The 11,045-nt window shown below is 35.7% G+C and overlaps 1 pseudogene; it reads right to left on the reverse strand.

Annotated features, from left to right (window-relative positions):
- Nucleotides 1-471: 471 nt before the first annotated feature.
- LOC104999627 lies at nt 472-1,367 on the reverse strand (annotated as a pseudogene).
- Between the last annotated feature and the right edge of the window lie 9,678 nt (nt 1,368-11,045).

The raw sequence follows: 11,045 nt of genomic DNA on the forward strand, positions 1-11,045 counted from the left end.
TATCATCCATGTAATGAATTATAAATGTAGTAGGATATTTATCTCTAATGGGTTGTAATAAAACAGATATGAGATATTGGCAAATGGTAGGAGAGTTCATCATTCCTTGAGGTAGCACCTTCCATTGAAATCTTTTAACAGGAGCCATGTGATTTATAGAAGGAACTGAAAAGGCAAAACGTTTTCTATCTTTAGGGTGCAGAGGTATAGTAAAAAAGCAGTCATGTAAGTCAATAATAACTATAGATCATCCTTTTGGTACCATAGAAGGGGAGGGCAATCTGGGTTGTAAGGGCCCCATAGGTAACATGGTATTATTAACATTTCTTAAATCTATCAACATTTGCCATTTTCTTGATTTCTTTTTTATTACAAAAACAGGGGAATTCCATGGGGAAAATGAAGGTTCTATATGAGGTTTTTGTAATTGTTCACTAACTAATTGAATAAGAGCTGCCAACTTTTCTTTAGTTAGGGGCTGTTGAGGTGTTCATATTGGGGTATTAGATTCCCAATCGATGGGCAGCGGTAATAATTCAATGGCCTCCAGTAAAAAGGTTCATTTAAAGAAATTGTGACTTTCGTTTGTTCAAGAAAATCCCGTCCCCATAAATTGATTGGGATATTAGTAATATATGGTTTAAGATAAGCTACAATTTGATCAGGGCCATACACTTGTAAATAGGATGTATTGACATAAGTTTGTGTGGCATCAGCTTCACCCATTCCTAACAGTCTAGAAGGAGCCATAACCTTACCCCAATCAAGGGGCCATTCTGCAGCTCTAATGATTGAAATGTTAGCTCCGGTATCTAACATGCCTGTGAAATTCTTTCCCCATATATGTAAAGTAAGCATGGGTGTCTAATGTTCCTTTAATAAGGTGGATAGTGCATCAGTAAGGTTGGTACTGCCAAAGCCTCCCTGCCGAACTTTATCAGATGCCTTCATTGGTTTGACATATGGCAAAAGTAATAATTGTGAAAAATGTTCCCCTTTTTCTAAGTATACATTTCCCATTTTCACAACATTTACCATAATATGTATTTCCCCTTCATAATCTTCGTCCATAACACCAGTCAATACCATTAAACCTTTCATCGTGCAGCTACTACATCCCAAAATCAGTCCCATTGTCCCAGGTGAAATCGGGCCATAATATCCAGTGGGAATTTTGTGGGGGTTGTATAATTCTATTAGTTCCATATCATAAGGACTAGGTATATCAATGCAAGCACTCTTAGATGTAGCTGCTTGTAGCATTATAATATTAGGTCCTCCTTTTGTAATGGGGCTAGAGGATGGCCCCTTTATCAGTTCCCTGTTTTTGTTGTGCACTGGGGTTCAAGGTGTTTCCATCCGTACCAAATTTAGAATGATATTCATTCAGCCAATGGAACCCCTTTTTACATCTTGGACATACTCCTGGGGGTCTCTTCTTATTAGAAGTAGTATTATTTTTTCCAGCCTGTGTTGGCATGTGACATTGTTTTTTCATATGGCCAGGCTTCCCACAGTTAAAACATTTGGCATTAGCAGCTTTTTGTACATTAAAAGTTTCCAATGTTGCCAATTTTTCTCTATGGGACATAGATCCAATGTCCCTACATGCTTTCAAATATTCCATAAGAGAGCCAGTCTCTCGAATTGGTCTGAGCACAGATCGACATTCCTCATTAGCATTTTCAAAAGCAAGTTGTTTAAAATAATATTTTGTAAAGTCACATCCTTAATAGATTTCTCAACTGCATCCTTTAATTTTCCTATAAATTGAGAATATTCCTCCTCATGTCCTTGAATAATCTTAACAAATGAACCAACAGAGTTAGCGCTATCAACTTTTGCCCATGCCCTGCAGGCAGTTTCTTTAATGAAATGCAACATCTCAAGGGTAATATTAGCTAACTGCGCCATTACATTGGCCATAGTCCCTGTTCCAGTCAGTATATGGTAAGTTAAATTGGCAGGGTTACCATGAAATTGCTGGTCAATCATCAGCTATTGGGCCTCATCATTAACCCACATTTGCCATTGCGGTAATTCTTGAGGATTTAAAGCCATCTTTGCTATTGAAAAAAATCATATGACATCCAATGGCAAGCCCATTCTCTGAGAAATTCTATACAGTAAGGAAAAGTAGGTCCATACAGAGTACATGCTTTCTTAAAATTAGACAACATGCTAAAATCTATACTGTCCCAAGAATTTTGACCCTGTACGGGTTGATCAAATTGTATCGGGAAAGCGAAAGCATAAGCAGGCATCTCCCGAGGAGGAGTGAAGCGGTTAGTAGAGCAAAGTTAGCAATTGTTGTTACAGGCGGAGCAGAAGGAAAAACCTCAGATTTGGGCTGTCCGTTGAATGAAATGACCTCTGCTGTAAGTGGTTTTGGCTTCGACACATCCTGTATACATATGTCTCCAAACTGTTTTTCCAGGGATTGTGTCTGATTGAGCATAACATTCTTATATTTCAAAGCACCTTGCATATCTTGTTCTTTAAGCTCATATTCATGTAAAGATTGAATAGTTTTTACTTCCAAATCAACGTTATATCCTTCAATTTGTTCTATGATAGCCCGTATGAGTGACCATGTAACCCTTGCCTATATGCTCGCAAAACATTATTTTTAACCCTTTTCTATATGTCTAGATTGAGTATCCTCTCTTCTGGGAACCATGAATTGTTCCAGTAAAATATGATAGCAGTCGTTCAACTGATCTCTTGAAACATTAACACCGTTTTGTTTCAAAAATGATGCATTATAGAAATGAAAGGAATTTTACTGTTATGTTGTCGCATCCTGCTTACCTCTTTCTGCAGGGGCTCATCGCTTTGTTCAGCCTTCCTTTCAAGTCCCTGTTCAGGCGCCACTTGTTGGGGATTTTTTCTCCCCAGGACTTGGAAGCGACGAACGTGAAAGAATGACATTCGGACAGTCTTTTGCAAGGACTTCAAGTTTATTTCTGCAGTCAAGCCTTTTTACAGAAGCAGGAACACAGAGCTTAAAGTATACTGCCAGCAGAGCGCATACGGGGTTAACACATAATCAGTAAAAACATTTCAAGAACAGCGCACTCTAAGTGACTCATGTGCTTATCCCACAACCTGTTTTCTCAAGTAGCATCCCTGTTTAATATTAAATCTTGGCACTGAGCATAACCAAAGGCAGGAGATGTTTTTCTGTCCACAGTACACAAAGCCGGGTACCTCTGGCCCTTCGCCATTTTCCCAAGGACTTTCTCCTAATACGGCTATTTTGTATGATGCTTCCCAATGAATATATACCTGGAAGTAGAATTGCTAGATTATATAGTAGTCCTATATATACAAATATGTATATATTTTAAAATTTCATACTGTTTTTTATAGTTGTTGCACCAATTTACATTCCCAGAATCAATGTATGTGGTTTCCCTTTTCTCCACATCTTCTATAAAATTTGTTATTTGTAGACTCTGATGACAGCCATTTTGACAGGCATGAGTTAATAGTTCAATGTGGTTTTGAATTATATTTCCCTGATGATTAAAAGATGTTAAGCATCTTTTCATGGAATTGTTGGTCATCTGCACTTCCTCTTTAGCAAAATTTAAATTCAATTTATCTGCCCACTGTTAATCAGGTTACTTGTTGTTTTAATGTCAAGTTGCTATGAACTGTTTATATTTGTTGGATATTTATTCCTTATGGGTCACATCACTTGCAAATATTTTCTCCCACTCAGTAGATTGTTTTTTAATTTTATGTTGATGATTCTTTTCCTATGCAAAAGCTTTTACATTTATTTAGGTCCCATTTTTAGGTCCATTGCTTATTTTAGCTTTTATTTACTTTATTTGAGGAGAGAGATTAAAAAACAAACAAACAAAAAACAAATGTGATTTATGTCAAAGAGTGTTTCCCTCTAAGAGTATTATCTGGCCTTGCATTTAGGTCTTTAATCGATTTTGAGTTTATTTTTTCAATATGGTGTTAGAAAATGTTCTGATTTTGTTTTGTTACATGTAGCTGTTTGGTTTTTCCAGCATCTCAACACCACTTATTAAAGAGAATGTCTTTTCTCCATTCTCTATTCTTGTCTTCTTTCTCATAGATCAATTGACTGAAAGTGAGCATAGTTCTGGGCACTATAATGTCTTCCACTGATCTATGTATCTGTTTTTGTGTCAGTGCCATACTGTTTTGATTACTGTAGCTTTATAGTATAGTGTGAAGTGAGAGAGTGTGATTTCTCTAGCTCTATTCTTCTTTTTCAAGATTACTTTGACTATTCCAATTCTTTTATGTTTCCATACAAATTTTAAAATTATTTGTTCCAGTTCTTTGAAATATGACTTTGGTATTTCGGTTGGGTTTGCATTTCATCTGTAGATTGCCTTGAGTAGTATGGTTATTTTAATAATATTGATTCATCCAATAAAAGAATACTGTTTAACTTTTCATCTGCATTGGCCTCAATTTCTTTCAAAATCACCTTTTAGTTTTTTGGACTACAGGTCTTTTGCCACCTTAGATTTATTCCTACATATTTTATAATTTTAATGCAGCTGTGAATCAGATTGTTTTCCATTATCGAACACATTATTTCCCAGAAACCTTAAGTTCATTGATGCCTTATATATCATACCAATCTAATGAACTTGATAATATCCTGATTTTAAAGATAAGGATACTAAGATTCAAGTCAGCTTTCATAAAATTACGGTGTATGGGAGAGAATACCAAGGAACAAATCCTTGGCTGTTTGAATCAAAAGACTATATTTGCTTTCTGTTTTGTTTTTCTGCCTGTAGAAAAAATGAAATCTGAACACTCTCTTTATGGACTATCCCAAAACCTTTGACTATGTGGATCACAATAAACTGGATAATTCTGAAAGATATGGGAATACCAGACCACCTGACCTGCCTCTTGAGAAATCAGTATGCAGGTCAGGAAGCAACAGTTAGAATGGGATATGGAAAAACAGACTGGTTCCAAATAGGAAAAGGACTATGTCAAGACTGTATATTGTCACCCTGGTTATTTAACTTACATGCAGAGTACATCATGAGAAACGCTGGGCTTGAGAAGCATAAGCTGGAATCAAGATTGCTGGGAGAAATATCAATAACCTCAGATATGCAGATGATACCACCCTTATGGCAGAAAGTGAAGAAGAACTAACGAGCCTCTTGATGAAAGTGAGGGAGGAGAGTGAAAAAGTTGGCTTAAAGCTCAGTATTCAGAAAACTAAGATCATGGTATCTGATCCCATCACTCTATGGCAAATAGATGGGGAAACAGTGGAAACAGTGTCAGACTTTATTTTTCTGGGCTCCAAAATCACTGTAGATGGTGATTGCAGCCATGAAGCTAAAAGACGCTTACTCCTTGGAAGGAAAGATACGACCAACCTAGATAGCATATTGAAAAGCAGAGACGTTACTTTGTCAACAAGGTCCAGCTAGTCAAGGCTATGGTTTTTCCAGTGGTCATGTATGCATGTGAGAGTTGGACTATAAAGAAAACTGAGCACCAAAGAATTGATGCTTTTGAACTGTGGTGCTGAAGAAGACTCTTGAGAGTCCCTTGGGCTGCAAGGATATCCAACCAGTCCATCCTAAAGATCAGTCCTAGATGTTCATTGGAAGGACAGATGTTGAAGCCAAAACTTCAATACTTTGGCCACCTGATATGAAGAACTGATTCATTGGAAAAGACCCTGATGCTATGGAAGACTGAAGGCTGGAAGAGAAGGGGATGACAGAGGATGAGATGGTTGGATGGCATCACCAATTCAATGAACATGAGTTTGGTGATGGTCAGGGAGGCCTGGCATGCTGCAGTCCATGGGGTCACAAAGAGTTGGACACTACTGAGAAAATGAACTGAACTGAACTGAACACTCTCTAATACCATACACAAAAATAAACTCGAATTAAAGAGCTAAATGTATGGTAGGAGTCTATAAGCAGAGCACTCTTTGACAAAAATTGCAGCAGTATTTTTTTTTTCCTTGATTTGCCTCCTATAGTAATGGATATAAAGACACAAATAAATACATAGGACCAAATTAAGCTTAAAAACCTTTGCACAGCAAAGGAACAAGTAAAACAAAAAGATAACCCAAAGAATGGGAAAAATAAATTTGAAAAAGAAGTAATATTATAAGGGATTAATCTCCAAAATATACAAACAGCTCATATAGTTCTATGCCAAAAAAAATGAATAACTCAATCAAAAAATGAGCAGATTTCTAAATACAGAATCCTCCAAAGAAAATATTGTTACTATTGTTTAATCAATAAGTTGTGTGTAACTCATTTATGACCCCAGGTTCCTCTGTCTGTGGGATTTCCTAGGCAAGAATACTAGAGTGTGTTGTCATTTCCTTCTTCAGGAGATCTGTCCAACTCAGAGATTCTGCATTGCAGGTGGGGTCATTATCAGTGAGCCACCATGGAATCCTAAAAAAGGCATACAAATGGCCAAAACACAAGTCAAAATATGCCTAACATCACTAATTATCAGGGAAATTCAAATCAATTACAATGAGATATCACCTCACACCTTTCGTAATGGTCATCACATAAAGTCTACAAGCAATAAATGCTGATTAGAATATGGAGAAAAGGGATCTCTCTTACACTCTGCATGGGAATGTAAATTGATACTATCAGTATGGAGAAGAGTATGGAGGTTCCTTAAAAAAACTAAAAATAGAAGTACCATATGATCCTGCAATCCCACTCCTGGGCATATATCTGGAGGAAAATATGGTTCAAAAGGATACAAGCACCCTCAATGTTCACAGTAAAAGTATTTACAATTGCCAAGATATGGAAGCAACCTAAATGGCCATCAATAGATGAATGAATAAAGATGTGGCACTTATAGACAAAGGAATATTACTTAGCCATAAAAAAGAATGAAATAATGCCATCTGAAGCAAAATGGATGGACCTAGAGGTTGTCATACTGAGTAAAGTGTGTCCAAGATAAATATCATATGATATTGCTTACATGTGAAATCCTAAATTAGTAATACAAATGAACTTATTTACAAAACAGAAATAGAGTCACAGAAGTAGAAAACAATATCATGGTTACCAAAGGAGGAATGATGGGGAGAGGAATAAATTGGGTGATTGGGATTGACATATATACATTTTTATATATAAACTTGATAATTACTAAGGACTTACAGTGTGAAGCTTCCTAGGTGATGCTTGTGGTAAAGAGCCTGCCTGCCAATGTAGAAGACTAGATGTAAGAGACGTAGGTTCAATATCTGGGTCAAGAAGATACCCTGAAGGAGGGCATGGTAACCCATTCCATTATTTTTTCCTGGAGAATCCCATAGGCAGAGGAGCCTGCAGGCTACAGTTCATAGGGTCACAGAGTAGGACACAACTGAAGTGATTTAGCATGCCCACATGCACAGGGTAGCACAGAGAACTCAACTCAATTCTCCATAATGACCTATATGGAAAAAGAATAAAAAAAAAATGGGTATATGAATAACTGATTCACTTTATTGTTCAGAATAAGCTAGCATTTTACATAAACTATACTTTAACAATTTTTTTAAACTATATTCTCATCCCCTTAATTTTCTTGTTTTCTGGTTACTTAGTCTGAATAGAATTACACAACTTAAAACGTTGTAAAAGTCCACTACAGAACAAACTATATAATGCACTATTATATTCTTTAGGCTGATACATAATATGTACTTGGTCAATACATGTGATTTTTTGTTCCTTATAGATGGTGTATCAAAGCTCTTACCTACCCCACTCCTCAGGCTGGTTGTCTCTTATTATCAGCAATCTTTTGTCAATATAAAGTATAGTTCACTTAATGAGAAACTGTTTGTTGGAGTCACACAAAGAATGTACAATCTAGCATGTACTCTCAGAGATGCAGCAAATTTAGTTCATAAGTCTAACAGAGACAACAATAGTCAATATGAGATGTGGTAAATGATGTATAAGTTCTGTCAAAGTGCTGAGAAGTAATTGATTTCTGCATATGAGGTTAGGGAAATGCTTACAGTTGGCTTGAATACTAAGGAATGAAGCCTATAAATGTTAATTAGTTTAATTTTAATAATTGGTTTGCGAGTAAAAACCAATGTAATTGTTTTCTAAAATATAAATCTGATTTCCACAGAAACATGTTTTGGTTTGTTAAAATCCTACATGTTATTAGTAGCATAGTTGCAATTCAAAAAGCTAACATTTTGTCAAATATATAAACTAAGCTAACATTAAAAAAACAAACACTACATCAAGAATGTGTGGGTGTGCATGCTAAATCACTTCAATTATGTCCAACTCTTGGCAACCCTATGGACTGTACCTCACCAGGCTCCCCGTCCAAGGGGGTCTCTAGGCAAGAATACTGGAGTGGGTTGCCAATCCCTGCTCCAGGGGATCTTCTGTACCAGGGATTGACAGAACCTGTGTCTCTTAGGTAACATGCATTGGCAGGAGGGTTCTTTACCATTGGTGCCACCTGGAAATCCCAGATCAAAAATCCAAGACAACAAAAAGTGAACTAATTTCTGCTTATGATTTCTATGAAATAATTAAAATTGGTGGGGGCAAAAAAGAAAATGTTTAACAAATACATATTCAGACAGAAAAGAATGCAGTCAGAAAGAAGTAAAATCTCAGGGAGCATTTTATAGCATGGCCTACTGTAAGAAATTCAATAGAGATGAGTGCCTTCAGGTCATCACCAGGTTTGCTTCTAAGTCACATCTGAGCTCATTGACTAGACTCATATATATGTTATATGGAAAAGAAACTACAAGGGCAAATAAAAAAGTCAGAAAACATTCTACTTGTTGAAGCGTTCTTTTTTTTCTGTAACTACATTTTTTTTCTTCCAATTTGTAGTAGGTCCTGGCTCTTAAAGGCTCTAAACTATGCTTTTCTGCCTCTGCTTCAGTTTCCAATGAAGTCATCTAATTTAACTTCCTCTCAGGGTATTCTGACAAGGCTTGGGTCTATTATGAAAGACATAAAGTAGAGATATTTGTTATGTGACTTGCTCTCTTTTCCTGTTAAACCTGCTCTAATGGGCTAACTAAAACTAATGCCTGAACAAGCATCCCCCGGGCATGATTGCACCTTCTCTTTCTTCAAGCTGCCTAGTGTCTTGTTAGCTTCATGCATTTCTTTGTTCAGTTTCTCTTTTCATTTTATTGTAACACTCACTTTATCATACATTTTTTGTCTCCTCTATATTTTTCTAATACATTCATCTTGGTTTGCCCTTCATGTCTATTGTTTCCTCCATATATTTAAAAATATAATACCTTTTAAAAATTTATCTTTAACTCATGTCTTTATTAATTTTTGCTTCTCTTTTTTCCCCTTTCTAATCCATCTTTGCTTCTTTTTCTTCTACAACTTCCCTTCTGTTCTGCTGCCTCCTTGTCATCTTTTTTGATTCTGCAATTTATTTTTTTTATCTTTCCTATTTTCCTTTTTAAAAGTAACTTCTAGTGTTCTTTATCTTTAATATTTTCATTATTGTCTTATCTTTGTTATTACATTGCTTTAATGACACTGTTCTCTTATCTTCTTGCTGGTTAGTCTCGTCTATTGCTTAATTCTATCAATAAAGAAGAAAATAAAATGAATTATAAGAATTTGATTGCCTCATATTCATTGATTTATATCATCCTATCAGTCTGACCCATATTACTCACTATTTTGAACAAAAGGGACATGAACTGGTAAGATTTCTTGGACTCAGATAAAGTAAATGATATTTTAACTTAGAAATCATAAATGATGAATACAGTAGATTGCTTTTGTTACTAAAAATAATATTGTTCTATAAGAATAATAAGAGATACAATTACCCATGTTAGCACTATTACTGCAGAACATGCTATTTACTGTACAGAAACAAAATAAATTTAGTTCGAGATTATGTAAATCTATGTCGTTGTCTATTATAATCAGGAATTTCTATGGATATTAAAAATTATGATTCTTATTATTATTTTAATTAATTGCTTGAACATGTTAAAATATCATTGCCCCATGCCACTGTGATGGAAAACATAGAATAAATATAGAAGAGTTAATAAGAGAACACCAAACAGCTTTCTGTAGGTTTTTGTTTGCAGATCTTAGCAGTGGAAGTGTATGAATAATAATATGTGGGGAAGTACAAGAATATGGAAAGCTAAAGTGAGTTTGAGACACAGAAACAAGCTATTCATTAATTATTTGATTATATATTCAAAAAAGATATTTTAAAAAGTTGCCTGATATTGGGAAGGTTAAATTAAAGCATATAATGTAAACCATCATACCTTGTGAAATAAAATGGTGAACTAAATATTTATTACTAATATGAGAAGGAAAAAAATTTTGAAAATATTTACTTAAGATCCCTATTGTTGTTGTTCAGTAACTCAGTCATGTCTGACTCTTTGCTGCCCCATGGACTGCAGCATGCCAGGCTTCCCTGTCCTTCACCATCTCCTGGAGATTGCTCAAACTCATGTTTATTCAGTTGGTGACACCATCCAACCATCTAATCTTCTGTTGTCCCCTTCTCCTCCTGCCTTCAGTCTTTCCCAGAATCAGGCTCTTTTCCAAGGAGTCAGCTCTTCAGTTCAGGTGGCCAAAGTATTGGAGCTTCAGGATTGGCATCAGTCCTTCCAATGAATATTCAGGGCTGATTTCCTTTAGGATTGACTGACTGGTTGGATCTCCTCGCAGTCCAAGGGACTCTCAATTCTTCTCCAACACCACAGTTCCAAAGAACCAGTTCTTCAGTGCTCAGCCTTTTCTATAGTCCAACTCTTACATCTGTATATGACTACTGGAAAAAAAAAAAGAAAAACCACAGCTTTGACTATATTGACCTTTGTTGGCAAAATAATGTATCTGCTTTTAAACATGCTGTCTAGATTTCTCAAAACTTTTCTTTTTTTTTTAATTTTATTTTATTTTTAAACTTTACATAATTGCACTAGTTTTGCCAAATATCAAAATGAATCCACCACAGGCATACATGTGTTCCCCATC

The sequence above is a fragment of the Bison bison genome, unplaced genomic scaffold (assembly GCF_000754665.1).
Source record: "Bison bison bison isolate TAMUID 2011002044 unplaced genomic scaffold, Bison_UMD1.0 scf7180017864357, whole genome shotgun sequence".
NCBI classification, from domain to species: domain Eukaryota; kingdom Metazoa; phylum Chordata; class Mammalia; order Artiodactyla; family Bovidae; genus Bison; species Bison bison.